Source organism: Capsicum annuum, chromosome 8 (assembly GCF_002878395.1).
Source record: "Capsicum annuum cultivar UCD-10X-F1 chromosome 8, UCD10Xv1.1, whole genome shotgun sequence".
NCBI lineage: Eukaryota > Viridiplantae > Streptophyta > Magnoliopsida > Solanales > Solanaceae > Capsicum > Capsicum annuum.
The window spans coordinates 129,079,742-129,107,718 of NC_061118.1; the positions used below are offsets into that span (position 1 = coordinate 129,079,742).

Below are 27,977 nucleotides of genomic sequence, written 5' to 3' on the forward strand. Positions count from 1 at the left end.
ACCCCTACATCTGCTAAGGTTATTCAATAGGTGTTTGCTTTTCCTAATAGGTTGGCTGTGACTCCAGCCACATCTACGAAGATGACATATCAGGCTCCATCTATTCATACTATTTGTCACTACCCAAACCTGGGCCTAGCCATGATGGGTATCTCAAGTCCACCAAGGACCACAGATGACCCCCTTTGCCTAACCAAACAGAACATAACATACCTTGAAGCGGCCCAATTCTGAACATATAACAAGATAGAGTGAATAGTGAATCAAATTCTATGAATCTCAAGAGCCAAAAGCTGTCCACAGTAATCTACAAAGCCTCCATACCATAAAAGCAACTTACGTTGGGATATGCCTCCGACCCTGACAATTATAATGACAACGATAATGTTAAAGTAAACTCTTCAATTCTAAGTTATGGAAGGAAACCAATGAAATAAACAAGTCTTTCAGAGAATTAAAGATCACCACTTCACCACAAACGACTGAAGAACTGAGCTGTTCCACCTAACACTGCACACATAAAGTAGAATTACCTTCGAACATCTACATTGTGTTGGGATAAAACTTCCAAAGATAGTTAGTGGGATGACCACTAGCATGTAAATCAGGGATTAGGATAAAGTAATGACAATTCAAAATCCAGTTCAATTCAATGTACATGTTCACATACAAGTGTGCATACATATATACTTATATAAAATACTGAGATAGGGAACAAGGAATAACATGAATTTTAAAATTTTAGCCTGGATTATGTAGCTTAACTATAATATAATAGTACCCACGAGCTATATGGACCCCAGCTTTCACCCCCTGGTCGGTCCCCAGTGTGTGTAGCTACACAAACTAGAGAATAATCTCATATTTATATATATATGCACGGGGCACATGAACCTGTCAATCATATACTAAGATAATTAAGAACCCAATTATGTAATATAATATAGGAGACTTAAACCTCTTAGTCATATAATAAGGTGGAATTGAACCACCCAATCACAAGCAAGGGGACTCGAACGCCAAGCCATTTAGATCCACATGCCAGCAAATGTGGTTTCTAGTTTTGGTCCCTCGGGACCGCCACTTTCACGGACCATCTACTGAACCATCTTTTACGCCCCTTTAAAATATTTAGCATACATTCATATTTATTGAACCATATTACACATTTAGGCATACATTGTTTGTATCGTCATACGAACTACACTTGTAAGGTAACATCAATATGCCAAACCAATTATCATTACTTGGGGGAATTCAAAACCCCCTTTGTTCACTTATGCCTTAGCTTAAGGAATTACACAATCCTATAAGGTTCAATTCAAAATCATTATGCTTTATTATCTTTTCACATTATGCAATAGTTCAACAATAGTTCAATATGCATACTTTTCATGTTCAAAACTAATTTCACAATATGGGGTTGAGGTCATTACCACCTCAATTATCAATACTCATAATTTGGGGGATATCACAATCCTATAGTTTATTCACCATATCCATGCACTCCACAAGTTCAAAATCATAAATATGGCATGAGGAATCATATGTAAACTAAGGGAAACATTGTTCGAAAGCAAACATTCAAAACCCTTAACCTATGTTCCAAAACCAACAACAAAATAACATAAAGAATTATTTAAAACACATGATTTTAAAAAATAATAGTTGGGGAGGAGTAACATGCTTGAAGGATTCTCAATAATGGAGTAGAAACCTTGAATTGACCCAAAGATGCTCAACCTTTAGGAAACCCTAGCTTGCTTTGCTTGAAAGAATTTGAGAGAGTAAAGGGGGTTTTAGATTTTTTTAAGTGTTACAATAATGACACCAAGGTGTTTTATAGACATGAGGTATAAGTGGGTAAAGAGGGAAATGTCCAAAGTGACCCTAAAATAAAAGACAGAAAATTGTTTCCCAGTCACTAGGGCTGACCTTACGACTCGTACAACACTCTACGAATCATGGCCTTTAGTCGTAGGCTAGATAGTGTCCGAGGACATCAACACTTATTTGGTTATGGATGGAACATAAGACTCATATAGAGTCCATACAAATCATTACATTCAAGTCGTACTCAAGACAAAATACCTTGGGCACCTAATGTCTGAATGGTCCTCTCTGCTTGTCTATTTGCTTGAGAATGGAATGTGGTTCTAAGGCACAACTTAGTTCCCAAACCTTTCTGAAAGGAATTCTAGAAATGAGATGAGTACTGCATACTACAATCAAATATAATATAAACCAGCGTAACATGCAACTGTATGATTTCCTGAATGAACAACTTTGCATAATCCTCAGTAGAGAAATTAGTCCTCACATGAAAGAAATAAGCAGACTTAGTCATCCTATCCATGATGACCAAAATCGAATCAAACTGACTATGTAACCACGGAAGACCGATAATCAAATCCATATTGATCACCTCCCACTTCTATACAGGAAACTTTATTTTTTGAAATAATCCACCAGGCTTCAAGTTCTTCACCTTCACTTGCTGACACACTAAACACTTAGCTAAAAGATTGGCCACATCTCTCTTCATGGTATTCCACTAGTAAATCTCTTTTAAGTTGTGGAACATCTTCATTAAAACAAGATGAACAGTATAAACCAACTCATGATCCTCAGACAAGATCCTTTCTCGTAACCCATTAACATTGGGACCATATAATCTACTTTGGTACCTTAGGATATCATCACCACCAATCTCGAAAGACAACACTTTCTGATGACAAACATCATTCTTAATCCACATCAAGATAGGAACCAAAACCTATTTCTCTATCACCTCAGTACCAAGATATGACTTCACCACCTTTTGTACAATCATATCTCTATCATCAGAGTCCAAGAGATGAACTGCAAAATTTTCCAACCAGTGAATATCTTTCAGAAAACCTCGCTTGTCTTCATTAACATGAGATAAAATCCCCATGGATAACCTACTCAGAGCATCAGGAACGATGTTAGCTTTACTTGGATGATAGTGCAGACTCATATCATATTCCTTAAGCAACTCAAGCTATCTCCTTTGCAAGAGATTCAAATCCTTCTTGGTGAACATATACCATAAGCTTTTATGATCAGAATAAATGTCATCATGAACTCCTTACAAGTAGTGGCACCAGATATTCAATGAAAATACCACAACCAACAACTACAAATCATGAGTCGGATAATTCCTTCCATGGACCTTCAGTTTCCTAGAATCATAGGCCACTAACTTACCATGCTACATCAGAACACTATCCAATATCTAACTAGACGCATCAAAATAAACCACAAAGCCATCAGTACCCTTTGGTAAGGTTAAAATTAGAGCAGAAGTCAACTTCTCTTTTAACTTCTCAAAATTTCCCTCACAGGCGTCAAACTATAGAAACTTTACCTATTTATGGGTCAATTTAGTCAATGGAGAAGCAATAGAAAGGAAGCTCTCATTACACCTCCTATAATAACTAGCTAAACCCAAGAACCTCTAAATATCGGCTGGAGCCGTAAGTCTAGGTCACTTCTTAACACGATAACTTTCTGTGGATCCATTATGATCCTTTCACTAAAAATAATTATGACGGAGAAAGAACAATATTCAACCAAAACTCACACTTCCAGAACTTAGCATACAACTGCTACCCCTTAAGGGTCTGTAATACTATATGAAGGTGATCAGCACAATCTGCCTCATTCTTTGAGTATACCAAAATATCGTTAATGAACACAATGACAAACAAGTCTAAAAACTAATGGAACACCCAGTTCATAAGATCCATAAATTCTATCAGTACATTATTCAAACCAAAAGACATCACAAAAAACTCATAATGACCATACCGAGTTAGGAAAGTTGTTTTAGGGATATCCATCTCCCTAATCTTTACCTGATAATAACCCGACCGAAGGTCAATCTTAGAGATATACTTAGCACCCTGAAGCTAATCAAATAGTTCATCAATCCTAGGGAGAGCATACGTAATCTTTATCGTTACGTTATTCAACTAGTGATAATCTATATATATTCGAAGGGACCCATCATTCTTATGAATGAAGAGCATAGAAGCACCCCATCGAGAGACACTAGGATGAATGCATCCCTTATTAAGAAGATCTTTCAACTACTTTTTACATTCTTTCAACTTAGCTGAATCTATTCTATAGGGAGGGATCAAGTAGGAAGAGTGTCCAGAAGTAGATCAATCCCAAAATCAATCTCCCAATATGGAAAACCTTAGGAAATTCAATAACCATGGGAACAGACTGTAATGAAGGACCCTCCGAGTTAGATTCTTTAATCGGGAAATAATGATAAAAACACCCATTGGAAATCAATTTCCAAGCTCTAAGATATAAAAAAAATCTTACCTTGGGCACTATGGCACTCCCTTCTCACTCAATAACCCACTCAACTAGGAATTGGAAATTGACCCTTCAGGTCTAACAATCTAGTGAGGCATAACAAGAATGGAGCCAATCCATACCCAAGATAATGTCAAAATCAGCTATATCCAATTTTATCAAGTCTACCAAGGATCCCTTCCATAGATAGATATCACCCAACCCTATAAACTCTTCTAGCAAGCACTCAATCACCTAATGAGGTGGATATAGAAAAAGGATCTGAAATAAACTCAAGATCAGAACCAAATTGAATAGCTACATATGGGGTCATGTACGAGAAAGTAGACCTTGGATCAAGAAGATAATACATATCACAGAAAAAGAGTTCTAATGTACTAGTGATAACATATGAAGATGCCTCAGATTCTTAGTGGATGAAAGAGCATAATGGTGATTCTGACTAGTGTCAGAGCCAGAAGTAGCACCCTTTGGTGTAGGAGTTGAAGAATCAACAACCAAAATCTAATTAGCCTCAGTAGAAACATTACCTAAAGGGAAGTTCCTCTGCACGTGGCCCAATTAACCACACTTAAAGGACGTCTTTCTCTACTCCTTACAAAATCCATGATTCACCTGCCTACAGAATCATCAAGGTGGATAAGATGGGGCTAATTGAGCTCCACTAGCTTGAGACGGGGCACCTCGTGCCCTGGGACCTTTACTTTTTTGGAAACAACAATCACTAAATGGCTTAGGATAAGGAGCACTAGAAATATAATAAGAACAAAAATTGTATCACTTCTTCTTATACTATTTTCCACCATCCTTACTACCCTACTGCTGACCTTTACCCTAATCCAAATACCAAAACTTCTTACACTTCCTTTCCCTAATCTATGCTTTCTTCATATCTTCCTCTTTGACCTATTCCATATATATCACAACTCTAGAGATATCCATTTCCTTGTTCAACAAGAAAGCCTTACTCTAAAAAATCAGGTCGCAAGACAAGCCAAAAATAAATTTCCTTATTCTAGCACTCATGCTAGATACTAACTTCGGAGCATAACGAGATAAAAGGTGAAATTTTATGGCATGCTCTTTCACAGTTATCCTAAACTATTTCAGATTCACGAACTCCTCAGCTTTAGGCTTCCTTAACTCCTGAGGAAAGAAATGATCCAGAAAGGCACCCAAAAACTCATTCTATACTCTGCATCATCACCCCTAGGGTGATTCCACTTCTCATACCACTAATTTTCCATATCTTTTAGTTGGTATATGGGAAACCCAACACCCCCAGAGTAAGAAACATGCATCACACAAAAAATCTTCTCAATCTCATCAATGAAATTTTGCGGATCCTCTTTAACCTTGAACGGTGAAAGTCGAAGAACTCAACCTCATAAAATTGGCAAACTGTAGTGACCTCAGAATTTAGAGGAATAGAAGTAACATACTCAATAAAAAAAACCACTAACTGGGTATTCAAATGAATAGACTGGCAAAAATTAGCATTAGATAAATCATCCTGAGGTGTCCAAGGAGGGCTAGGGGGAGCCGGTGAAACTCCATAAGGGCAATCAGGAGCTGGACTCCTAGACCTTGTGTAAACTCCATAAGTAGGATGATCTGCATCTACAGTATCCCCAAATAGGACTGAAAAGTTTCCACAAGAATTACATCTTCTTTGAAGCATAATCTAAAATACAAAGAAAAGAGGATTAGAGAAGATTCCATACCCTAAAATCTATAGACCAAAATAGAACAACAAGAATGGGACACATTCCTAAATATCTCATAGCCTCTCCCTTAAAAGTATGGCGTCATACACTCTCATAAAAGAGACTTTATTTGACACGACTTTGTGAACACCTAATTACACTAAACCTTATCTCTGATACCAAATTAGTCATGAACCAAACCAGGGCCTGGCTGGGACGGGTATCTCAAGTCCACCAAGGACTAGAGACAACTCCTTTTACCTAACCAAACAAAACATAACACACCTAGCAAAAGCTAAATTATGAATATATAATAAGATAGAGTAAATAGTAACTGAAAAGCCTATGAATGCAAACACCCAAAACTCGTCCATAGTAATCCATAAAGACTCTATACCATAGAAATAACCTCTGTCGGGACATGTCCCCAACCCTAAAAATGATAATGAAATTGATAAAGTTAAAGTAAACTCTCCAATTCTACGTTTTGGAAGGAACTAGTGCAATGACCAAGTGTTTAAGAGAATAAAAGCTCATCACTTCACCATAAATGATCGATGAAATGAGATGATCCACCTAACACTGCATAGGAAAAATAGAATTGCCTTCAAACCCTATATCATATGGGGATACGATATTTAAAGACGAAAGATGGGGTGAGCACTAGCATGTAACTCAGGGATAAGGATAAAGTAGTGATAATTCAAAATCCAGTTCAACTCAATATATATGTTCACACGCATATGTGCATACATATATACTTATATAAAATGCTAGGATAAGGAAAAAGGCTTAATATATACTTTAAAACATTAGCCTATATTATGTATCTTAACCATCATATTATAGTACCCACGGGCTATATAGGTCCCAACTTTTACCCCCTGTTAGGGCCTTGGTGCGTGTAGCCTTATGAATTGGAGAATAATCTTATGTATATAAACGGGGGACTCTAACCTCCAAATCATATAATAAAGTGAACTTGAACAACCTGATCACATGCAAGGAAACTCAAACCCCAAGCCATTTAGACCCAAACACCAACAAATGTTTTTTCCAATTTTGGTTCCTCCAGATTGCCATTTTCACGGTCTAGCTACATATCCCTCTTTCAAGCATCATTAAAATATTTATCACACATTCTCATTTATTGAACCATATTACTTATTTAGGCAGACATTGTTGGTATTGTCATACCAATTACACCTGCAATGTAACATCAACATGCTAAACCAATTATCATCGCTTGGGGAAATTAATAACCCCATTGATTTAAGTATACATTAGCTTGGGTACTCACATAATCCCACAAGGTTCAATTAAAAATTATTATGCTTCATTAGCTTTTCACATTATGTAATAGTTCTAGAATAGTTCAATGTGCATACTTTTCATAAGCAAAACTAATTTCACCATATGGGGTTGAGGTTATTATGCTTCAATTGTCAACACTCATAATTTGTTGGAAATCTCAATCCCTTATTTTATTCACTATACCCATGCACCCCAGAAGTTCAAAACCATAAATAAATAATGAGCAATGTTATTTAAACCATGGGAAATATTATTGAAAAAATCATTTAAAATCCTCAACTCATGTTCCAAAACCAACAACAAAACCTCATGAACAACTATTTATAACACATCATTTTACAAAATAATAGTCGAGGAAGAGTAATATGCCCGAAGGATTCTCAATTATGGAGAAGAAACCTTGAATTGACCCCTAGATGGTCAACCTTGAGAAAATCCTAGCTTGCTTTTCTTAAAAGAATATGAGAGAATAATGTGGGTTTTTGATTTGTTAGAGTGTTAAAATAATGACCCAAAGGTATTTTTATGGATGTGGGGTCTAAGTGTGTAAATAGGGAAATTTCCATAGTGCCTTTAAAATTAAAGACTGAAAAATGTAGCCTTGTCTCTATGGGTGACCTTACGACTTGCCGGGTCACCCTATGATTTGTTGCCTTTAGTCATAGGCTGGACAGTGTCTAGGGCCATCAACACTGGCCCTATTATAGAAGGACCATACAAATTGTTGAGAGTCCATCTGGCCCCATTATAGAAGGACCATACAAATTGTTAAGAGTCCATATGATTCATTATGTTCTAGTCGTACTAAAGAGAAAACACCTTGGGTACCTACACTAGTTTGGTTTTGAGTCATACCTTATGAATCATACTGATACATATGATTCATTTGGTCAAGTAATAGGCAAGGTAGAACATTTTTGACATCATATAGGTTTGGCTACTATTTGGTCCTTAATATCTATAGTGACATGTTACAATGCATAGGGAGAGTCATAGTCTAGATAGTGTGTTTAAAAACTCAATTTTTTTTCTAGGACCAAAACCAAAGGTGCTTCACTACTGTTGGCATGTCTCCTAGAATGGATAAATCTTTATGGACTATTGATTTTTGTATTGGGTTTAGTGATGACTGGTACAGAACATTAACTACTTATAAAATTTTAGAAGATGAAACCTCTAACATTCCAGGGTGTAGATTCTGAGGATACCTTTGAATTTATTATTGATTGTTAGGAGAGGTTACATTTTATGGGAATTGTGATGAAATATGGAGTTGAGTTTGTGAATTTTCTACTAGATAAGGACACTAAAAAATGATGAAGAGCATATGTTAAATGTCAACCACCAATTTTACTTGCATTGACTTGGGAGCTGTTCCACATTTTGTTGTTAGAGAAATATGTGTCAAGGGCCCTTTGTGACCATAAGAAGGATGAGTTTTTTGCATTGAAATAGAATGACATATCGATTATAGCCTATGAGGCCAAGTTACATTCTTCGTCATGATATGATACATACCTGTTGACTTCTGAGATGGAGATGATTGGTCTCTATATTAAAGGTTTGAATCATGACTTTTAAGTATTGCATGTGCTTATGAATTTAGCAAGAAAAAGGTTTAACGTAGTTTTTAACTATGTGAAAAAGTTTGAGGGGGTTACCTAAGTGGGCCAGGCTTAGATGTTAGCTGAGAAATCTTAGAATGCTGGAGGTTTTAGTATGTCTTACTTTAAAGGACATAGTCAGTAGGTCTATTCTGCCCATTCTATTCAATCAGTTTTTCCAGTTTTTACTGTTATTCAACTAAGGGTTTTTCTCAGGCATAAGCTATTAGGGGTCAACGGGCTTCTTACTCTTTCACCAGTAGGCCTTCTCTTGGGTAGGGATGTTACTATTATAGTGTGGTTAGTCAATTTAAAAGAGGGTGTCCTATAAGTCCTGTAATTGCCTAGATACATTATTACACTCGTTCTACAGTCCCAATAAGTAGAGAGGGGGGAACTGGCGGTAGTGTTTATCCATAGAGATAATAGAAAACTAGACAAGTGGTCATGATGGTTGAGAAAATGATGGAACTGAGTGATGAGTGCAATGGGAAAATAATTATCTTTGATTGATAATTGTGCTCACTATTATGTATTTTTTAGAAAGACTGATAATAAAGCATATATGTAGTGATCATAGGTACTATTTCTATTTGTGATCGAATGACTTCTATTTTATTTGATTTGAGGTCTGCTTATTCTTGTGTATCTTTATAGCTTGTGATGGGTCTAAACCTGGTTTGTGATGTTCTTAATTATCATGTTTATGGGTCTACTCTAGTGGGTGAGTCTGTGATAGTACCCTATGTTTATCATTTTTGTCCTATATGATTTATTAGATTTTAGATTTAGTTATTATGGATATGTTGTACTTAGATATAGTTTTTGGTATGACATAGTTATCTCCATTTCATGTTATTTTTTACTGCTACACTATTAAAATAGAGACTCTAGTTGTGCCTAGGATGAAGGAACTAGAGTGGGAAAGAGTGTATAAGTCCAAACCAATATAAATTATATCATCTGTCTAGGATAAAAGGATAGTGAGGAAGGGCAATATTTTTAGCTCATCTTCAGGATGTTGATGCAGAGTCCTCTTTTATAGAGCCAATTTTGATAGTCTCCAAATTTTAGAATGTTTTTTCCGCCAGACCCACTAGTATACCTCAAAATTGGGACACCAATTTTTGCATTAAGTTAGAGCTGGGAACTGATCTGAGGTGGATTTATGCACTTTAGTGTTGTTATCAGAGCTTAATTACCTTTGTTTTAAGGATTTATCTTGTGATTAATCAGTTAATTCTTGTATAAATAAGCATCTAAGTGTAAAATTATATATTTTTAGTGTTTAAATTAAGTTCATAGTGAGTTTGGTGTCAAAACAGTAAGTTAAAAGTGCAAATGACAAAACTATTACTCTTAGCTTAAGCTAGTTCATTACTAATTCATCGTCTTGAATTATAAGTTGTTTTGAGCTCTAATGTGAGGTGTTTCATGTTGAATGAAGCTTTGGAAGGTTATAATGATGATATCTAGTTTATTTATAATTTGTAAATCAAGTATAAACTACACCACAAAGCTTGGAATAGATGGGCATACGTATGGGATAAGACTTGACCAAAGTTGGAATTTCTTGACTAATTGGCATGCCATCTGCCTAGGTTCCGTGATAGGGCCGTGGGACACCTTGTTTTGCATTATAAAATGAATTTACAGTATCTCAATGAAATTATTTCATGCCATACTACCTAGATGGCGCGATATTGGCGTGGCATAAAGACAACTCTAAATTGGGCAGCTTTGCCCTCCTATAAATAGGATACTTTAACATTATCATAAACACTTTGGACGACCTTAAGGCTTGAAGAGAGGATGGAAAACACTTAAATTAGGGTTTTTATTCCATTAATTTAGTTTACTTTTGGATTTTATCATGTATTCATCTCTTGTGACTACGTATATGTCAATGAGTCATTAAAAGTTTTTTTTTCAAGGTTTAGGCCAAGATCATGAGTATTATTATTATGAATTGATTTGGTTTTGCTTATTTATCATTGTTGGTTTTCTTATCCTTATTATTACTATTTTAAGGGTCCTTGACTCTTAGAATGTATGCTATGATTATATTAAAATCAGAAGGAGGAATGTCAGGATAGAACATAGGGTAGATAAAATAGGATCATAAATTACCTTGAATAAAGTTATGATTTGTAATTTTAATAAGAATATAATTAAGTGAGCTATTTGGTTCAATTACATGATCGAATATGAGTATATTTAACTTAATTCTTGCATCCTGGATCAATGATGTAGTTGTGGGGATGAGTTAGATAATTGATTATAGGATTGGAAGACCATAGTCTTAGTATTGACCTTGTGAACCACAAACCAACATAATTAAAATAAATAATGAATTTCTATAACATAATATGATTGTTCGCGGTACAATAATCCCGACTTTCACCGTATTGATTGTCCAGGAACTTTAATATACAATAATACTTTAGTTTACTATTGGTTATAACTTTCAAACACCTTTTGGTTATGTTTGCACTGATTTAATATTAATAGTTGAACTTAAATTAGAGAATTTCTCAACACTAGTACCTGTGGGATAGATACACGTACATTAATAGTTGAACTTAAATTAGAGAATTTCTTAACACTAGTACCTGTGGGATAGATACACGGGTTTATTTAAGGCCACTATTTTACTTGGGTGGACCACGTATATTTGCATGTTCTCTTGGGCACAATAAGTTTTTGGCACCATTTTTGGGGACTTATAAAATTTAAACTACTCTAGTTTTAGTTGTACTTTATGATTTTATTAGTGCTGTTCACTTGATCTTGGCTTTTAACTTTGTAGGCATAGGTGAGCAAACTTGTAAGATAGTAAGGGATAGGAAGTTGGTTGAATTAGACCTCAATCCTGAGTAATATTTACGTTAAAAAAAGAGAAGCATTACTTCTATATAGGATCCTGCAAACTTATGAAGAAGAAGATAGTCCTATACCCATGGCTGAGTTCACCATCCCATAGGACAGTTCATAAAGTGGCAATCCTACTTGAGACTAATGTGACTACTTCTATTTACAGACCGACTGCTGGAGGTAGATTTGAACATAAGTAGAACTTAGTGTAGATTTTGTACAGCAGTGGTCAATTCATTTGGCTTTTATATAAAGATCCATAGGTTCACTTGTAGAATTTCTTAGAAATCGTGACACATACATCCCTACTAGAGTGTCCACTGATTATATGAGTCTGAGACTCTTCCCCTTCTTAATTTTAGGGGACTCAAAGAAGTGATTGAATGCAAAGTTGGCAAGTTCAATCACTATAAGGGATAACTTAGCTTGGATGTTCCACATCCAATTTGTTCCATCCGGCAAGACCGAGAAACTACACAATGAGATTTTAAGCTTTAAGCAGAAGCCAATTGAGATCTTTTATTATGCTTGGGAGATATTCAAGTCTCTTCTTTAGGAGTGTCTACATCATCAGTTGTCTAATAAGGTATTAACTCACATATTTGTTGATGATTTGACCATAACACGATAATTTTGCTAAATTCAACTATAGGTGGTCAGGCTCTAGAAAAGACTTATGATGAACTATATACCTTTTTGAATTATATTGCTTAAGGAAATTTAGATTGGTATAGTGACATGTGTAGAAGCTCAGTGAAAATAGCTACAAAGATGATTGAGTTGATAGTGTTACAGCCATAGCCGACCAAATCTCTACTTTCCATAATCAGATAATGGCATAGTTTTGCAGGTTAGGTATGAATCATTCTCCTGCTCAGGTGAATGAAGTTCAGTAGACCCTATCATAGTGTGATATTTGTGGCCATAGTGGCCACTCAGCAGACCTGCGTGGAGAAAATCATTAGTCCATAAATTTTGTAGGCAATAAAAATAAGCCAACTTGTGCGAATGACTACAACCAAAAGTGAAAGACTCAACCCAATTATGCATGGGGAACTAATCAGAACCTTAGAGACATAATAAACAAGCTAGTAGCATAGAGGAAACCTTAAAGAAGATTCTAGCCAAGAAAGAAAAAATGGCTGCTGAAATTAAAATCAAAAAGTGGCTTTGAAAAGGTTAGTGTAATAGTTGGGAAAACTAGCCTAGGCATAAAATACCAGGATATAAGGTGGATTTCCAAGTGATAAAGAGCACCCAAATAATGTGATGCCAATCACCTTGAGCAGTGGTAAAAGCTGAATAACAAACCTTCAAAGATAACTAAAGAGGTATATATAGGGTTGGTTCCTCAACTAGTTGAAAGTAATGATGCTGGAAATTTGAGAAAGTATGAGTACCCAAAAGTAAAAGGTGTCGATCAAGTGAATGAAAGAACACCACCACCAATTTTATAGTGGCTGAAAAGGCTAAAGAATATGCTTATTTTAATAAGTTCTTTGACACGTTCAAAGAATTTCACATTAATTTGACTTTGTTAGATATTTTACAGGGAATGTCCAAGTAAGGTGAAGCGGCAGGAGCCGTGAGGATATGTTATGAGTCATAGATTTAAATAGTAGGATGTTTAGTGATCAATTTATTTAGGTTCTATATTAATCATAACTAGACCTTAAGAGTTGTAAGATCTCCTTATGAGTGGGTTGGCAGAGTTGTAATGTGGGCAGTGTAAATGGGTCCTAGTCACTGTCTTTGTTATGGATCATAGTCGCGAGTCGTAAGGTATGGGTTTGTGTCAAGGGGTTGACTCATAGCCAAAGGTGGGTTTTTCCAGCTTTTAAGTTAGGGGCACTTTAGACATTTCCTAATTTAGCCCCTTGAACCCCATGACTTAAAACCTTCCTTGGAACTTCATTATAACCTCATTCCTAATAAAGCACTCCCAAATAATATTTAAAACTCTCTGTTCAAGTTAAGTCTAGGGTTTCAAAGAAAGTGGACATCTAGGGTTCTAAGTGTGATTTATTCTCCAAATTTCTATGAATCCCAGGCATGTTACTCTCCCCTTATTGTTAATTTTTCAAGAGCATGTGATTTAAATGGTTGTTCATAGTTTATTATTTTTGTTTTGAAATCAAAGGTTATGGTTTCTATATCTTATTTTTATGCTTTTAATATGGTTTTGAACTTATGGCTACATGGGTACGGTGAATGAATTAGGGAATTATGACTTTCGCAAACTTGTGAATTTTTGAAATATTTATAACCCCAACCTCATAATGTGAAATTTGTTTTAGTGATGAGAATTGTGAAAATTTGTAAAATTGAAATAGTCTTGAACTATTGCATGATGTAAAGAAGTGTTTGAAATACAATGGTTTGATTTAATAAACAAAGGGAGTTGGTGTTCCTCAATGTGTATTAATGAACAAATGGAGTTGTTCTTCCCAAGTTATTTAAAGTTGTTTTTGCATGATGTGTTATGTTGCAAGTGGAGGTGGTATGACGATACCAATAATGTATGCCTAAATATGTATCGTGATTCATTAAATAGGAATATGTGACAACTATTTTAATTTGGGCTCTAATAAGAAATGTGTAGCTGAGTCATGAAAGTGGAGGTCCGCTTGACAATACTGGAAACCACGTTTGCCGACGTGGGGGTCAAAGTGACCTAGGAGGTTTGAGTCTCTCATTATTATTTCATGATTAGGGAGGTTTAAGTCCCCCATAAATCATTATATGATTGGGTGCTTAAGTTACCTTGGTATATGTTTGAGATTTCAAGTCCCTCATGTGCATATATATAAGATTATTCTTTACTCTGTGCGGCTACACATACTGGGAACTGACTAGGGTATGAGAGATGGGGCCCATATAGCCAGTGGGTACTATTATATGACAATTGAGCTACACAATCCAGGCAAATATTTTGAAAAGTAAGTTAAGCCTTGTTCCCTATCCCGACATGTAGCATATAAATATCTATGTATTTGTATTTGACTATGTGTGCTGGATTTTAAATGATTTTAACTATTGATTATATCATTAAGTTATCCTTATCCTGGGGTTTCATTCTAGCGTTCACCTTGATAACTATCTTTGGATGTTGTATCCCCACACAATGCAGGAACTGGCCATACTTCTATCTTTCCTAAACTTTGACTAAGATTTGGGACCAGCTCGTGAGTAAGACTGGAGTGGTTAGCTTCCATACTTTGGAAGGTCCCATTTCATTCTATGGTTATTTTTAATTTTTTGAAAATTTTTTTGTACTTGGTTTTTGCTACTGTCAGGGGCATGTCCCGACTAGATATTGTTTGGTTTTGATTAGAGGCTTTGTCAGACTAATTTGAGCATGAACGGTGTTGGTATTGGTGTTGGCATTGGTATTTGTTAGATGTTTGGTTGTTAATGGTGTGTTTTGGTTATAGACTTATTGTAATTGTTTTTGCTTGGTATTCTCTTTTCTTGTTATATGTTCATAATTCACCCGACATAGGGTGTAAATTGGGCGACGGTTTGGGTATTAGGGGCGGTCTCCAGTCCTAGTTGGACTTGAGATACTCGTCATGGCCAGGCCTAATTTAGGTCATATTTGATTGGTATTAGATCTAGGTTTTGTGTCATTGGATGTACGATAAAATCTGTGTTGAGTAAAGTCTCTTTTATGGGTGTGTAGCGCGCCACACTTATAAAGGGGAGGCTACAAGATATTTTGGAATATTTCCCTTTCTTGTTGTTCTATTTCAAGCTACAAAGTCTAAGGTATTGAGTATCTCTAATTCCTATTTGTTTGCTTTTTAGATCATGCCTCCTTGACTATCTCAAGTTCATAGAAACTCCTCTGTCCCTCTTGAGGACAATGCTGATGGGACACACCCTGCTTATGGGATACAAACACGGTCTTGGGGTCCACTTCCTAATTTCCCTCCTAGAGTTCCTCCGGTCCCCTTTATTCCTCCTCGAGCTCCTTAAGCTGATGTGATGTACGTAGAATTTCATCAATCTATTCGTATGTTAGTTCAGTTGGTGGCTTTTTAGTCTGAGCATGCATTTTTCTACTACCCCATCTTTTGAGGCCACATGGGTTGGTTAGTCTATGAGGTTGAGCCCTACTATGTTTAGTTGTGTTAAGGGTGAGAAGGATCTTTAGGGTTTTAACTACGAGATGGAGAAGATCTTTTGGGTTATGCATGCTACTAATGTCGAGGGTATAAAATTCGCAGCCTATCAGTTGAAAGATATAGCATACCAATGGTATGAAGATAGGAATAGCCTAGGGGAGATGGTGCTAAATCCTCACTGTAGGATGATTTCACTAGTGCTTTTTTGGACCGCCTCTTTTCTCAGGAGTTGAGAAAGGCGTAAGTAGAAGAGCTTGTTAATATGAAGAAAGGTAGGATAAAGGTCAAGGAGTATGCCTTAAAATTTCATTATTTGTCCCAATATGCTCCCAAGTTAGTGTCTAGCATAAGGGATAGAATGAGAAATTTTGCCTATGGATAGCCCTATTATTTGATTCTAGAGAGTAAGGCTGCTTTGTTAATCCAGGATATGAACATCTCTAAATTAGTTATGCATATGGAACATGTTAAGGAAGGGAAAAAGAAATAGGAAAATATAGGGGAAAGACAGAATAAGAAGTTTAAATTTTCTAATTAAGGTAGAGGTCAATAGTAGAGTGATAGAGATGGTGAAAAGTGGTCTAAGAAGAAGTGGAAGAGTTCTGGTTCCTACTCTACAGCTAGTGCCCCTTATTCAAAACTAGCGGTTAACCATCGTTCTCAGCATTATAGTTTGTTTAGGGAAATAGGTGCCTAATCTCAGGCTAGTGGGTCTCAGTCTGCTCCATCATATCATCCTTGTAAATTATGCAGACAGATACAACATGGATTTTGTGTAGAAAAGAGGAACAAATATTTTAAATGTGGCCATACTAGTCATCTGCAAAGAGATTGTCCTTTTAAGGTTTCTTCAGGGGCAAATAAGATTCCTATTACCAATTCGTCAGCTCATGCACCAAAGGTTGCTACTTCTACTTCTGGCATCGACACAAGTCGAAATTTCTTGTATGCTTTTTCTACTTGCTAGGACTCTAAGGCACCTCCCAATGTCATTACGGGTACATTACAACTTTTTTATCTTATTATGTATTGCTTGCTAAATCCAGGGTCTACTCTTTCTTATGTGACCCCATTTGTGGATGTGCATTTTGTTTTTATCTCAAGTGTATCCCTAACCCCATTTCTATTTTAACCTCAGTGGATGACTGTGGTTTATAGAAGAGTCTATAAGGGTTGTGTGGTATCTATTGGTGGTAGATAAACTCTAGTAGATCAGATAGAGTTGGACATGATTGATTTTAATGTCATATTAGAAAAATATTATTTTTATTCATGCTATGACTCCTAAGATTGTTGGACTCGTAAGGTCATATTTAAATTCCCTAATGAACCAGTCATTAAGTGGGAAGGGGGTTCTCTAGTGCCTAAGACAAGGTTCATATCATATCTTAGAGCTTTAAAGTTGAGTTCCAAGGGATTTCCCTATTATTTGGCCTGAGTTAAGGATTTTAACTCGGAGGGTCCTTCATTGACATCCATTCCCTTGGTTAGTGACTTTCTCAAGGTTTTTTTGATGATCTTCCTGGTGTCCCTCCTGATAGGGAGATTTATTTTGGGAATTATCTTGTTCCATACACTCGTCCTATATTTATCCCTATATATAGAATGGCTCCAGCTAAGTTGAAGGAGCTTACGGAGCAGTTGAAAGACCTGCTCGATAAGAGTTTTATTCTATGTAGTGTATCTTAGTGAGAGTGGTCTTGTTCTGTTCATAAATAAGAAGGATGTTTTTCTTTGAATGAACATCAATTATCATTATTTGAATAAGGTTAATGTGAAGAATAAGTATCATCTTCCTTGGATTGATGATTTCCTTGACCAACTTTGGGGTGCTAGATGTTTCTCTAAGATTTATCTTAGGTTTGGTTATCATTAGCTAAAGGTTAGGGAGGTGGATATCCCTAAGGCTGCCTTCCAAACATAGTATGGTTTTATTATGATTTCTTAGTCATGTCTTTTGGTTTGACAAATGCCCCGACGACATTCATGGACTTGATGAATGGGGTCTTTCATTAGTTTTTGGATTCTTTCATTATCGTGTTTATAGATTATATTCTGTTGTATTCCAAGAGTGAGGCAAATCATGTTGATAAACTTCGTATCATATTGCAAACCTTGAAAGATTAATATTTGTATGCTAAGTTTTTGAAGTGTGAGTTCCTATTGCAAGATATTACTTATTTGGGTCATATTATTTCTAGTAAAGGGATCATGGTGGAGCCACAGAAAGTTGCAATGGTTAAGAAGTGGCCTAAGCCTATGACTACAATCGATATTCAGAGTTTTTTAGGTTTAGCAGACTACTATAAGAGATTTTTGAAGAGTTTCTTGACTATAGCTACCCCGTTAACTAAGTTAACTTAGAAGAAGTTAAATTTCTTGTGGTCTAATGTTTGTGAGGGTAAATTTAAAAGCCTGGCAGATTTCTTGACTTCAACTCCAGTTTTGACTCTACATGATAACATCAGTGGTTTTGTTGTCTATTATGATGCGTCTCGCCTGGGATTTGGTTGTATGTTATTGCAACATGGTAGGATTGTGGACTATGCTTCAGGTAGTTAAAGGCTCATGAGAAGAATTACCTAGCCTGCGACTAGGAGTTGTTGGCTATGGTGTTCACATTGAATATCTAGTGTCACTATTTGTATAGAGTCCATGTATATATCTTTTTTTACCATAAGAACCTGCAGTATGTGTTCACCCAGAAGGAGTTAAATCTCCAGCAAAGGAAGTGGCTTGAGCTATTGAAAGATTATGACATGAGTCTCTACAATCTTTCAGGTAAAGCTAATGTGGAAGCTAATTCTCTTAGCAGGTTAACCATGGAGATTCTAGCTCATGTGGATGAAGTTAAGAAGGAATTAGTGAAAGATATTTACCATTTGGTAAACCTTGGGGTTCATCTCTTACACTCTAAGAATGGTGATGTTTTTGTGAAAAAAGTGGATAAGTCATCCCTTGCTGTTGATATAAAGGAAAAATAGGGACTAGTTCATGTATTAATAAAAATCGACGGAGATGTGGGTCAGTAAAAGTTTATAGCTTTTGAGATTACTGTCGATGTTACCTTGTGGTACCGACACAGATTATGTTTTCCCAATTTAGATAGGTTGATAGATAGGATCTTGGCCGAGTCTCATGAGTCACGTTACATAATTTATCCTAGTTCAATGAGGATGTATTATGATCTTAAGGAAATTTATAGGTGGAATAATATAAAATAAGATGTGGCCAATTTTTGGCTAAATGCATAGTTTTTCAACAAGTGAAGGTTGATCACCTGAGGCCCAGAGGGTTATATTAAGAGATTGAGTTGCCTGTATTAAAGTGGGAGATAATTAATAAGGATTTCATTACCATTCTTCCTTAATCTTTGAATAAGTATGATTCGATTTTGGTATCAAGGATAGGATGACCAAGTCTGCTTATTTCTTGCTTATGAGGACTAATTATTTGACAGAGGATTATGCAAAGTTGTTGATCCAAGAGATTATGAAGTTGCATGGAGCGCCTATTTCTATCATGACAGATCACGCTTCTTAGTTCTCATCACATTTTTGGTGTTTGTTTCATAGAGGTTTCGGTACTAAGGTCAACCTTAGTACTGATACCCGTATTAAGATAGGCAAGCGGAAAGGACTATACAGACATTGGAAAATATGCTTCAAGATTGCGTGATTAACTATGGTGGTAGTTGGGTTAATCATTTGCCTCTCATAATTTTTTTCTATTATAATAGTTACTACTCTAGCATTAGTATGACTCCTTTTGAGACAATGTATGATAGGATGTGTGATTCTCCTATTGGGTGGTTTGAGGTTGGTGAGGAAAAGATGTTTGTCCTGGATTTGGTTCACCAAGTAATGGAGAAGGTAAAGGTGATTCAGGATAGACTTAAAGCTGCCCAAAGTTGCCAAAAGTCATATGCGGATATGAGGTGTACGAAGTTATAGTTTGATGTTGGCAATTGGGTATTCTTGAAGGTATCTTCTATGAAGGGTGTAATGGGGTTGGGAAGAAGGGAAAACTTGGTCCCACGTATGTCATCTCATACTTGGTGTTGAAAAGGGTTTGTAATGTTGCGCATGATTTGGGTTTGCCTCCTAGTTTGAGATCCATTAACCTTGTGTTCCTTGTGTCAATGTTTAGGAAGTGTGTGGGTGATCCATCGCTGATTGTGCCTACCAAAGATATTGGTATTTTTGATTACTTATATTATAAGGAATTCCCTATTAAAATTTTGGATTGGTAAGTTCATCGGTTGCGGAGAAGGACGTATTTTCGGTAAAGATTCTATGAAGGAACCATATGGTTGAAGAGGTTACTTGGAAGTGGAAGAGGACATGAAATCCAAGTGTCCATTCTTGTTTACTAATCTAAAAAATCGTGTGTGAGGTATGTGTTATTCTGAACATCTTTATTTTCTTACTTGGTTAAAGGTAAGAGTAAAGGTTTATGTATTCAAATCGTATATGTGTTACCTTGTCCCATTATTCTTGGATAAATGATCCAAGTGTGGGAGAATTAAAACACCCTAGATTTTTGCCCTTGAAAATTCTTGAGGTTTGGGCTCACTGCCTTGGTCATGACTTATGGCGATGAGTTGTGAGATATGGTTATGGTTCGTAGGACCCTAGTCATAACGAAGTTAGAAACTTAGAGGAAAGATTTTCTCTGAGGTTGAATGGATCATTATGAGCTGTGAGGATATGTTACAAGTCATAGGTTCAAATTATAGGATGTCCAGTATTTAATTCATTTAGATTTTGTATTCCTTACTACTAGACGTTATGAGTCATAAGAGCTCCTTATAAGTGGGTTGGTGGAGTCACAAGGTGGGCATTATGTGGGGGTCCTAGCCACTGTATTGGTTACGCCTCGTGGTGATGATTCGTAAGATGTGGGTATGAGTTAAGGGGCTGACTCATAACAAAAGGCGGTTTTTTCTAGGTTTAAGTTAAGGACACTCTGGAAATTTCCCACTTTAACCCCTTGGACCCGACGGCTTAAATACTTTCTTGGGACTTCATTATCAGCTCAATCCGAATAAAATACTCCTAATTTTTCTCTTAAACCCTCTACTCAAGTAAAGGTTGATGTTTAAAACAAAGTGGTCATCTAGGGTTCTAAGGGTGCTTTCTTCTCCAAATTTCTTGGTATCCTAGGCATGTTACTCTCCCCTAATTTTTAATTTTGTACAAGCATTTGATTTAGAGTATTGTTCATAGGCTATTGTTTTGATTTGGGAAACCAAGCTTGAGGGTTTTGAATGTTATAAATTGAACAATGTTTCCCGTGTTTATATATATATATATATATATAGAGAGAGAGAGAGAGAGATAGATAAATATATGATTTTTATGCTTTTAATATGATTTTGAACTTGTGGGTGCATGGGTATGGTCAATGAACTAGGGAATTGTGACATTCCCAAAATTGTGACTTTTAAAAGGGGTTATTACACCAACCCCATGATGTGAAATTGGTTTTAGAAATGAGAACTTAGGAAATTTGTAAAATTGAACTAGTCATGAACTATTGCACTTTTCCTAAAGTTTCCCCTATTTGTATGAGCTACAAAGGTCTCAAAATGATTTGATGTAAAGAAGTGTTTGAAAGTGTGATTTAATGAACAAAGAGAGTCGGTGTTCCCCAATGTGTACTAATAAACAAAGGGAGTTGTTCTGCCCAAGTAAATGGAAGTACTTTTTGCATTGCGTGTTACCTTGAAAATGTAGTTTTTATGATGATACCAACAATGCATGCCTAAATATGCATCGTGGTTCATTGAATGGGAATGTGTGACAACTATTTTAATTGGGCTCTAATAAAGGTTGTGTTTCTGAGTCGTGAAAGTGGATATCCGAGTGACTGATACTGGAAACCATATTTGCCAATGTCGATGTCAAATTGACCAGGGAGGTTCGATTCTCCCTAATTATTATTTCATGATTAGGGAGGTTTGATTCCCCCATAAATCATTATATGATTGGGTACTTAAGACCCCTTGGTATATGTTGGAGGGTTCGAGTACATATAGCCCGTGGGTACTATTATTTGACGGTTGATCTAACCAATATAGGCTAAAGTTTTGAAAAGCATATTAAGCCTTGTTCCTTATCCCAACATATAAAAACTACATATCTATGTATTTGCATTTGACTATGTTCATTGGCTTTTAAATGATTTTAACTGTTGATTATATCATTATGTTATCCTTATTCTCAAGTTTCATGTGAGTGTTCACCCTTCAAATCATCTTTAGATGTTTTATCCCTACGTGATACAGGAACTAGCCATACTTCTACCTCTTCTATACTTTGACTGGGATTCGGGATCAGCTCGTGAGTCAGACTGAAGTTATGAGCTTCCATACTTTGAAAGAGACCATTTCATGTGATAGTTTATTCCATGTTTTAACTATTTCTGTGGACTTGGGTTTGGCTATGGTCAGGGGCATATCCCGACTGGATATTCTTTGGTTTCTATTAGATGCTTTGTCAGACTACTTTGGGCATGGGCGGAGTCGGTATAAATTTTGGTATTGGCATTAGTATTGGTATTATTTGGATGTTTGGTTGCAAACAATTGGTTTTGGTTACAGACTTATAATGATTTTTGTCTTGATATTCTCTTATCTTGTTATATTTTAAGAATTCATCTGAGACGAAGTGTAAGTTCGATGATGGTTTGGGCATTGGGGGTTGTCTCCGGTCCTGGTTAGACTTGAAATAGCTGACACGGCTAGGCTCAAGTTTGGTTTGTCTTAGAACTAGTATGGAGTGGAGTCCCAACGACCAAGTATCTCTTTAGATAATCTTACTGAGTTGCCCAAGCCACCACCTCATACCTGAGTGATGATGATTGATGACCCTAAGAAGGCTGTTGTTGAGAAAAATATTTACCTTAAGAGTTCACACTCAAAAAGTTAGAGACAAATAAGAAGACGGCCTCCAAGTTGGAGGAAGAGGATGAAGGAATTCAGCTGAGTAGTGATGTTGGGTCAAGCCACGACACTAAATTAGGCACTGCTTTGAAGGAAACCTATGTTAAGGTAGGTATTTTATTTTTCATATATTTACTTTTTTACTTCACCTAGTTTTTGTGTTTGTTGATTCATATGTTGATTGGAAGTCAGAGTACCAGAGACTTGAGTTAAGGAGCATGGTAGAGACTAAGTATGGGGTCCCCGGATAATCTTGATGTTAAAAGATGCTACTATACAGGCCTAGAGGTCTTAAGGATTATTTCTATCCTTATTTTGACTTTACTTTGGAGAGAAACTAAGTTTTAAGTGTGGGATATGTAAATTTCCTTGGTTTCGAGTGAAGTTATATTGTAGGATCTTAGTTTTAGTTATTTTCTTAGTCTGTTTTGGTTAAATTTGAAAATTTTTAAAAATTACAAAAAGATTTTGCACTTTAATATTTAGTTTATTTGGGCTATTTTAGTAGGTACATACTTCACCACCCCGTGGTTGTTTCTTTTTTTTGATTCTTTTCCATATGGGCGCTTTTTGAACCCAGTATCCTTTTTCTTTTTAGGAATAAATTTTAAACTTTTGTGTAGGAATAGGTGGTATGTTCTTGTTATTGCAAAGTATGATTGGATGATGCAAGTGATTTTGTATGTAAAAGCATGTTGTTTGTGTGAATTACTACTTTTGAGACTCCTAGGCTATAGTTTATGACTGTTGTATGTTTTTGGCTTAATGTTGAATTCATGTATTGTGTGGTTGAAAATATATTATTATCCTACTTGAGTTGAGCATATGCCATGTGTGAAGTCAGGTTTTTTGTATTCGTTGTTGCATTTAATGTCTAGAACTTACCTGGTGTGTGTGCAAGTAAAATAAAGAGTGTTGGTTTAGGAGATGATATAAGCAATTCGTTTGATACCCATGTTTCATGTCCTCTTCTATCTACCGTTATACGTAATCTTAGTTAGCCGCGTTCAGCCTATAGCTTATTCTTTGGTAGCCTTGTATGTAGCCTTACTACACTTTCTTTGGTTTGATCATAATTTGATCCAAAGCTCCTTAGTACTTTAATTGAAAAATTAATAAAGACATGGAGTAAGAATAATTAGAAGGAAAAAAAGTGAAAGTGAGGCCCCAAAAAAGGTAGCTACTCGTGTTGTAAAATTGATATGTGTTGTGGTTCGGAGTATGCAATGAAAAGAGATAAAAATTGAGCTAAAAATTTGATCCTGAGTTGTTAGAGATTACTCCTTCCATGATACTTTTGCATTAGCTTAATGAGATGGGGAAAAACAACAGATGTGTTTAGAAGGATATGGTGGAATTTGGTTGTCAATAGGGAGATCTTAATGTATAAGCAAAGTATTAAAGCTCTTAGGAAAGATAGCCACTATTACTGGCTATAACAATTTCACCTATCCCTTAGATTACATTACAACCCTTAAAGTCCTACTTGATCCTAAGCTTCAACATTCTGATATTAGTGAAGTAATACACTAAGGGCAAGCCGGTAACGACACGGGAGTAAACCCTGGATGCCATACGGTGCTTACGATCACAAGTGACCACAAACTAACCCATGAGCTAGTACCTATTGTGACAATGAATAATAATAATAAAATAACATGTGTGGAATAACTAAATACACCATAAGGTTTTAAATACTAAAATATTTCTGAATCATAAGCAAGAAAACAACTGCCAGAAAACAACTGTCCAAAAACTGATAAAAATAATGACAAACTGACTGACTGTCTGAAGTGTCTGAATACCTTTAAAACTGAATGAATAACATTTGATGGGAAAGGAACAAACTAACTCCAATTGACTGCTAAACTAAAAGCGCTGAAATAAATATAATTTGTCCTCAAAATATAAGGACTCACCACTACTGATGCTACTGATACACTGGAATGTCTAAGTGCATTCGGAAACCTGAGTGTCCGAACCTATGATATGAGACATCATAGAAAAAAAAACGAGTATGCGGTCAGTACTTTGAATGTATTGGTATGCTAGATAGGGTTAGGCTGATATCATGGGCTCATGTGCATGAATAATCACTGACTGAATGAATATCCTGAAATAACTGGTGTATAGTATGCGTGAAAGCTGTAAAATAAGAGAATGCATGACCATGCATATAACCTGATACTGAAGTAGTCTTTAAACTGAAATACTAGAATCTGATAACTAAATAACTGATAGCTATATGCTATGGTCAAGCAAACCTATACTGACTTTCAAACATAGAATGTGGGAGCTAGCTATAACCGACATACCCCAATATAATATCAGAGTCCAACCTGTAACGCCAGTTGGAGGGGTGTCAGAACCGTGCAACTGGTACTAATGCTGGCTGTGTGGATCCATTAATTTTATATCATGAAGGATGAGGGTGTCTTTCCTAACTGAGGGAGGACCCTCAAAGTCTATGGTGGCACCATAGGTATGGAACCTAGGGATTGCTACTAACGTCTCATGCCTACTAACGGGGGAGACAAGTGCCTCATGCCTACTGGCGGGGGAGACGCAATCCCTATGTTCACTGAGGGCTAAGTTTTACTCCTAGCTGAAAGACACGGATTACTGAACTGACCTAAGTTTAACTGAATATGATAGCTAATGGACTGACAATGTTCTTACATATTTTCTATTATGAAAATACCAAGACTAAGTAAATAACTAAGTTTTCGATTATTCATAACCCCTAGGACTCGATAGAAATAACCATAATAACACATGTACACTTTAAAACCATGTTAAGAACAATTGTTCAAAACTCATCTCTTATACATTTCATCAAACACATGAGGGTCATCAATTAAAGCATGGGAATAGTTAAACATGAGATAGTAACATAATTTCACTACTTAAATTTGATGGGTTAAGGATATGACATGCAAAAATCACCATTCAAACACGTTATGGACAAATTCCAATGAAAACAATTTTTAAGCATGATATAAAATCGATATTCATGGAAGTTCATGGATATAATTCTTAATAACATGTAAATATCAACATTTAAACTTGAAAATGGATTCTTGGATTCCATGGGTGAAAAGGACCGGTGGATGAACATCTAACATACCTTGAAAGCTTAAATCCTTGAAAAGAAACACAATTCTTTAAGCTTCCTTAGAGATTCTTGAATTTGGGAACTTGTTTTCTTGATATTATTGAAAGGAAAAAGAGTTTATTTTGATGAACTAGGGAAGAGATTAGGGTTTATTTGAGAGTAAAATTGGGGATTTTGGGCATAATATGCCTTAACTTAAGCCAAATCCCGGGTTAATACGGATTGGGGTGATGGGAAAAGATAAGACTGCCCTTCTGTAGTTTAAATTCGTAACAATGATACCGATTAGGCCATTACCGCTATGCATCAGTGATTCCATCGTTATTCCACCGCGATGTGATGCAATCACGTTGAGCTGCTGGAATTGAAATCCAAACACAGCTCAAACTTTGTCAGAAAAATCCAAAATTTCCCCGAGACATGCTCCTTATACCCCTAAACATGAATTAACTCAAAAACTTATGTCTCAGGGTTGGGAAGGTCAATTTTAAAATCAACAAAGTTAAGAATCCAAAAATAAAACTAAGTCCCCAACTCTTAGCTAAATTTTCAGGTTTTAAGCCTCTTATGCATGTACTATAAGATAAACTACGCTAAGACTAATACAGGGTATTACAATATCTCCCCCTTGGGACCATTCATCCTCAAATAAGACTGATTAAGATGAGAATACCGAGGAAATTAAAATCATATACTGAACATGCATAACTGAAAATATGGTACCATGACTGAGTCTGAAAAATGAAACACATCTAAACTGATTCATGAATGCATGCAATGACAAAAGATGATTATATTGCTGGAACTGAGAATGGAAAAGAGATAATCTAAGGAAAACTGTTCCCTGAAACTGAGTCTAAGTTTACGGAGAAAATATGAGGGTACTTTGTACACATATCTACTTCTGCTTCCCCAGTGGCTCCCTCAATGGAATGATTCTACCAAAGAACTTTGACCAAGGGAACTTCTTTGTTCCTTAGCCTATGAATTTGGAGATCAAGGATCTCGACTGGAATTTCTTCATAAGAAAGATGGTTATGAATATCTACACTTTTTAAACGAATAACTACAGCTGGGTCACCAATACACTTCTTCAACAAGGAGACATTGAACACTGGGTTTACTAACGCAAAATCTGTAGGCAACTTAAGCTCATATCCACTATCCCATAACGACTCAAGATCTTGTAAGGGCCAATATATCGGGGTCTGGGTTTCCCCTTCTTTCCATATCTCTTCATTTCTTTCATGGGAGAGATCTTCAAATATAAAAAATCTCCAACCTCAAACTCAAGATCTCTTCTTCTCACATCTGCATATGATTTTTGTTAGCTTTGGGCTTTCTAAGCGTCTCCCTGATCCACTAAACTTTATCCAAGGCATCAAACATTGAATCTATCCCTATCAATGTAGTCTAACCTACTTCAAACCAAAACATAAGAGATCTACATCTTCTCTTATAGAGAGCCTCAAACGGAGCCATCTATTTACTGGAGTGATAACTGGTATTGCAGGAAAACTCAATCAATAGCATGTCATCATCCTAGCTACCCTTAAAGTCGATAACATATATTCTCAATATGTCCTTTAGGGTCTGAATGATCCTCTCTGTCTGACCATCTCTCTGAGGGTAAAAGGCTGTACTGAGATAAACTTGGTTACCAAGACCCTTCAAAAAAGCTTTCCAAGAGTGAGAGGTAAACTGAGTACCTCTATCTAAAATAATAGACAACAAAGCTCTATGCAACCTAACCAAATCTCTAATATAGAGTATGGCATAGGCCTCAGCTGCATATGAAGAATGAACTGGCAAGAAATAGGTTGATTTGGTTATTCTGTATATGATAACCCATATCGAGTCATGCTGATAACGCGAACAGGGCAAACCCCTCATAAAGTCCATGTTCACCTCTTCCCACTTCCAAGTAGAGATACT

General features: G+C 36.1%; 1 non-coding gene across 1 annotated transcript; it reads right to left on the reverse strand.

Annotated features, from left to right (window-relative positions):
- Positions 1-12,324: 12,324 nt before the first annotated feature.
- On the reverse strand, positions 12,325-12,430 carry LOC124886846. Its single transcript, XR_007044252.1, has one exon. It is a non-coding gene; the product is annotated as a small nucleolar RNA R71 (small nucleolar RNA).
- Between the last annotated feature and the right edge of the window lie 15,547 nt (positions 12,431-27,977).